At 34.8% G+C, this 6,275-nt stretch overlaps 1 pseudogene; it reads left to right on the forward strand.

Moving 5' to 3' along the window:
• The first annotated feature begins 951 nt into the window (after positions 1-951).
• Positions 952-2,637, forward strand: LOC101598652 (annotated as a pseudogene).
• The last annotated feature ends 3,638 nt before the right edge of the window (positions 2,638-6,275 follow it).

A 6,275-nucleotide genomic window follows, 5' to 3' on the forward strand; every position in this document is an offset into this window, starting at 1 on the left:
CCTCGGTTCTTAGGCTTTGCAGGCAAGGTCCTTAACCACTAAGCAATCTCTGCAGCCATCATCTTTTCTTAAGGTAACAAAGCACATCTACTCTAGACACTTCGTTTTTCCCCCAAGTGCTAAAGACTGAACACAGGACTTTGTGCTTACTAGGCTGAGCTAAATCCCCAACCCCTACTCTAAACATTTCTAAAACATGATTTATGTTCATTTGCAGTATTTTTCTGTAAATTCCACACCCCAAGTGTAACAATATAAATATTAACATCAACAGTAATAGCAACATTTACAGAGGATTTACATAGTGAAATAATTGTGATTTTGTCATATTTGTTTTAGTTTCTTTAATTTTCACAATCCTCAGCCTAAGTAGTATTTATATCTGCATATACAGATGAAGAAATTGAAATCAGAAATAGAAATTATATACAGCAAGAACACAAAATTCTCATTATTTCATAATGGTAACGCATATGCATAAAAATCCAATATAATTTATTTTCAGTGAAATAGAGAGTTCAGATATTTGGCTAGATGCATTTTAAAAATACTATAATTGTATATCAGATAATAACAGCATAGAAATATGCTGACATATAGTTTATGGATGATCCCACTCAATATTGTGAACTTGTCCATTCTCAAGCTAAATCATATATATAATGTAATTACCACTAAATACTAAATTCAATTATTTTGATTTGACAAGTTGATGCCAACATTCACAGCAATGTACAATGCATTTCATTAATGAAAATGGTATGAATACTTGGAATTATTATAGTTAGAAAAATTATTGAATATAAGAACAGAGTATAAATACTTGTTAAAGATGTTAATAAAAAAACAATGTTCACTGATCCTAGGCTTCCATCTGCCCTCGCACCTCTAGGTCCCCACCCGAGCTCACCACCTTCTGGCATCAGGACCCCATGCTTCGCCCCTGGAAAGATGACTCGCGCTTTCAAACCTGGAGACCTCATCTTTGCCAAGATGAAAGATTACCCTCATTGGCCGGCTTGGGTAGATGAAGTTCCCGATGGAGCTGTAAAGCCACCTACAAACAAATTACCCATATTCTTTTCGGAACTCATGAGACTGCTATTTTAGGACCAAAGGATATATTTCCATACTCAGAAAATAAGGAGAAGTATGGCAAACCAAATAAACAAAAAGGATTTAATGAAGGTTTATGGGAGATAGATAACAATCCAAAAGTGAAATTTTCAAGTCAGCAGACATCAACTAAACAATCAAATACATAATCTGATGTTGAAGTGAAAGAAAAAGAAACTAATGTTTCAAAGGAAGATACTGATCATGAAGAAAAAACCAGCAATGAAGATATGACAAAAGCTATTGACATAACCACTCCAAAAGCTGCCCAACGAGGAAGAGAGAGAAAGGCAGAAAAACAAGTAGAAACTGAGGAGGCAGGAGTGGTAACAGCAGCAACAGCATCTGTTAATCTGAAAGTGAGTCCTAAAAGAGGACGACCTGCAGCTACGGAGGTCAAGATTCCAAAACCAAGAGGCAGACCTAAAATAGTAAAACAGCCCTGTCCTTCAGAGAGTGACATGGTTGCTGATGAAGATAAAAGTAAGAAAAGGGGGCAAGAGGAAAAACACCCGATAAAGCAACCTAAAAAGGAAGAGGAAGGGCAAAAGGAAGAGGTAAGCCAAGAAAAGAACCAGATAAAAATGAGGAGAAGAAAGAAGTTGAATCAAAAAGGTAAAACTTACCTAAAACTGGGGTTGCATCAACTTCTGATTCTGAAGAGGAAGGAGATGATCAAGAAGGTGAAAAGAGGAAGGGTGGAAGAAACTTTCAGACTGCTCACAGGAGGAATATGCTGAAAGGGCAGCATGAGAAAGAAGCAGCAGATCGAAAACGCAAGCAGGAGGAACAAATGGAGACCGAACAGCAGAATAAAGATGAAGGAAAGAAGCCAGAAGTTAAGAAGGTGGAGAAGAAGCAAGAAACATCAATGGATTCTCGACTTCAAAGGATACACGCAGAAATTAAAAATTCACTCAAAATTGATAATCTCGATGTGAACAGGTGCATTGAAGCCTTGGACGAGCTTGCTTCACTTCAGGTAACAATGCAACAAGCTCAGAAGCACACAGAGATGATTACAACCCTGAAAAAGATACGGCGATTCAAGGTCAGTCAAGTTATTATGGAAAAGTCTACAATGTTGTATAACAAGTTTAAGAACATGTTTTTGGTTGGTGAAGGAGATTCTGTCATCACACAAGTGCTAAATAAGTCTCCTGCTGAACAAAGACAGCATGAGGAAGCAAATAAAACCAAAGATCAAGGGAAGAAAGGGCCAACCAAAAAAGCTAGAGAAGGAACAAACAGGTTCAAAGTCTGTGAATGGAGGATCTGATGCACAAGATACTAATCACCCACAACACAATGGTGACAGCAACGAAGAGAGCAAAGACAGTCATGAGGCCAGCAGCAAGAAGAAGCCATCTGGAGAAGAGAGAGACACTGAACTATCTTTGAAGGATTCTACCCTGGATAACTAGGTTGACAGATCCAGTATAAAAAGAACCATTTATGATGTTTTTAATGGTTTTGAATAGACTGTGGAAAGTTTTAAATTTTTATAAGCATAGGTTTTGATGTTTAAGATTTATTTGGGGAGGCAAAAATCCCTTTATCTTGTTGAAAAGTAATTAAACATTGCTAATCATATTTGTGCAGTATGAACCAGCTACATTATATAGAAAATGTGGGGGGAAAACCACTTATGTTAAACTGCTTTTCAGACATTGGTTGTAGCATATTTCTGGTGTGTATATGTTATTGTGTAATTGTTGGTAGAATAATGTTACAAAAACTGCTACTTGTATAAATCTTTACTCTTTTCCCAAATACTGTGGGTTTTGTGCATAGTTTTTACAAACGTTGGATTTTCCAGACTGTCTTTTCACTGTTGGTGGGTTTTTGTACAAGTTGGGCATTTTTATAGTTGATAAAATGAAAGCAACATTTTATCAGAAGTTCCTTTTAATCTGTCTATATTGTGCTGCCTCTTTGTAAACAAGGGTGTGGTCTGTACTGCCTTTCTGTAATACAACTAGATGTCCAACTGATTGTTCTAGAAGATACAAATTCAAGTTAACTTTTGAAGGTAACTTAGTTTTATGGCTGCAAAGGAAATAAAGTTACACATTTTCCTTCAGACAATACACTGGGTATAAATAGGAAATTAATCTGATTGCAGGTTTCAAGAATATGAGATCCTTTAAAACCTAGTTTGCTTTTTACATTATTAGTAAGTTTCTAAGTAACACTCATTAAGGAATTCAGATATTTTTTAATTGGAAAAAATCACTGTTTATGTGATAAATCTAAATAAATGCTATATAAGGAACCTAAAAAAATGTTCAATATGGCAAATTAGTATTTCAAAGAAGAGTATAATGATGATTTATTACATAATTTTGTCTATTAAAACTGATAGGTAAGAAAATAATATGATTGAACACAATTTAATTTTATAATATTAACAACAATATGTTAGAACCCAACTACTGACTGAACAGATGCACCATCTCAAAACATAAAGCAACAAATGTATAATTCAACTGCTATGTAAGTGATTATAAACATGATCCTTAAAACCTATAAACATAGGTACTGCAAAGGAAACAGAGTGAGCAAGATAAATTAAGAAGACACTAATAGGTAAATATAAATGAAAAATAAACATTAAATTGATTTTCAGAGGTGAGGAAGGGTAGGCAGATATGCGAGAGTGGGGGAGGGTAGTAATCAGGTACACAAACACTGTCAGAAATAATAAGCTCCCATGTTCTATAGAACAGTACAGTGTTTATAGTTCACAATACTCTATTTTATATTTTATGAATAAACAGAGTGGAGAACATTGAATGATCTGAAAAGAAAGTAATGTTTAGAAGAGAGACATTAATTGTCCTGATTTGATCAGTACATCTTGTATTCATGTATTTCAATTTCATACAATAACCCAGAAATATTTGCAACTATATGCTGATGAAAACTCAAAAAATATTTAAAGAGATAGAAATATTAACTACTCTAATTTGATCACTTGGCAATGTATGTATACATTGTAACACAATAATCCAAATATCTATATAAACAATTAACTACATACACATATAATCTCTACTAAAAATTCAACTTATATAATTATTTGATCTTAGACAAGATCATACTTAACCTCCTTAGGTCTCAAATGCATGAATAAAATAAGAAAGAAAATGGTTTCTCTTTATGGTCCATGAATGTATATGGACAACTAGTCACAAAATAACCACTGTGGTAATAATGAGATAACATCTTGAAGAAATTTCCTCCTTATTAATCATAACTTTTATATAACTTGTTATTAGAAGGTAGGACCCAGTTGATTCCTAACTATATTTACTAGTAGTAAAACTGGGTCTTAATGCCCTTCCAGTACAGCTAAAGGACAGTTCAGTCACTAGTATTTTATGAAAATCGTTTTTCTACTTGCTTTATATGGGAAATTTTAGTCAAGTGTATTGAGTAAACATATTTCTATGTTGCTGTTGAGAAAGAAATCTTCTGGATGTGTTTGTGACTTACAATTACATAAGACACAATTTGACTACTCTTTTCTTTTGTAAAAGGTTGAAACTTCTATTGACCCTCCTTGTCTTTAATAAATAAAAATAATCATTTTGATAGAAAGAATTACTTTCATAAGAGAAAAACAAATCCACACATGAAGTTTGAAAATCTGAGGTAATAGTGATTTAAAAGAAATATTTCAAAATATATACAGAGGAAATATCACAAATTATAAGCATTTTGCTAGACTTTGCTGCACATTTTTAAGTCAATTTTTTTAATGGGACATAAAAAATTCACTTATCTAGAATTCAGATCTGGGTTACACAGAATTTTTTAAAAAAATCTTTCCTGAATGAATAGACTTAGGAAATCAAAGCTTAGATAACTGATAGTGTGTTTCACAACAGATTATAAACAGCAAATTAATAGAGGGAACAGATTGAAGAAGCTGTCATAGTGACAGTCTGTAATAAAAGAAATAGCTGTTAAAAAATAATCTCAACACAGCCTAGAGCAGTTATTGTAGGGACAAACAGCCTTATGAGCTTAATGGCCCCTGGGGATGTTCCCGCAGTCCATGTTGGCTCAGCAATTACAGGCAGAATAACTGCTGCTACTATTGATTGAACATATATTATGTACACAGGTAGAATGATAAGGGCTTTCTGCTCATCATTTCATTTCTCCTTCCCACCAATCTTACTAAACTAATACTATTACTGCCCTAATATTATATATGAAGAAACAGGAAGATTAAGCAATCACTATATTCTATAGGGATCATAAACAGCAGGGTTTGGATGGATTTCTAGGTCTCTGTGAGTCTAAAGCCTCGAAGGCTTACCCATTCTACTTGCTATCTTCCTCAGCCAGGTTCACTCACCCTACTGTGTTTGGGATTCTGCACTTTCATTTCAAATTCTTTTGTCAATTTCTTATTTAATGACCATGTTGAGCATTTAGTAGACCTAGTGCTGCACTGGGGTTGTCCTGTAGGCACTCCTGTTACAGTGAGGGCGAAAAATTTATCTTCAGCCCAACAAAGTGGCCCTAGTTTTCTTAGTTGGTGAATGGGAATTAATTATTATTACACAGTCACAATCAAATTTCAGAAACTACTTTTCATTTCACTTTTATTCATAGTGTCAAAAAATAGGCTTCCTCCTTAAAGCTGAGTGACATTTCCATTGTCCTTTAAAGCATGATGGGAAAGTGGGAAGAGATTTTAACATACCCAAGAGGAGGCCTGTGGTAGTTTGAATAGATGGCCCCCAATATATTCACTGTTTTATTAGTCTGTAGTTTTCTCTGCAGCCACCTGGCTGGAGGTGGTGTCACTGGGTAGAGCTTAGGGTGTGGTGGTAGATTTAAGATTCCAGTGTAAAGATATACAAAGTGTTTCTAGCTGGAGTTCCTGAAGTGTGCTGTGCTGTGTGACTTTTGGTTTTTGGCGTGTGCTTCCCTCTTGCTGCTTGGACCTGTGAAGGCAGGCCAGCTTCTTCTGCCATTATGGAACTTCCCCTGAATCTATAAGTTTCAATAAATATCCCTTCCTCCATAACTGTGCATAGTCTGGAAGTTCATCTCAGCAACCTGAAGCTGTCAGCTACAATGCCCAAATACATAAAAGTAAAGAAAATAATAATGAATTCAGAGATGGGACTGTGTTCTAA

This window comes from Jaculus jaculus, chromosome X (assembly GCF_020740685.1).
Source record: "Jaculus jaculus isolate mJacJac1 chromosome X, mJacJac1.mat.Y.cur, whole genome shotgun sequence".
Classification (NCBI taxonomy): Eukaryota; Metazoa; Chordata; class Mammalia; order Rodentia; family Dipodidae; genus Jaculus; species Jaculus jaculus.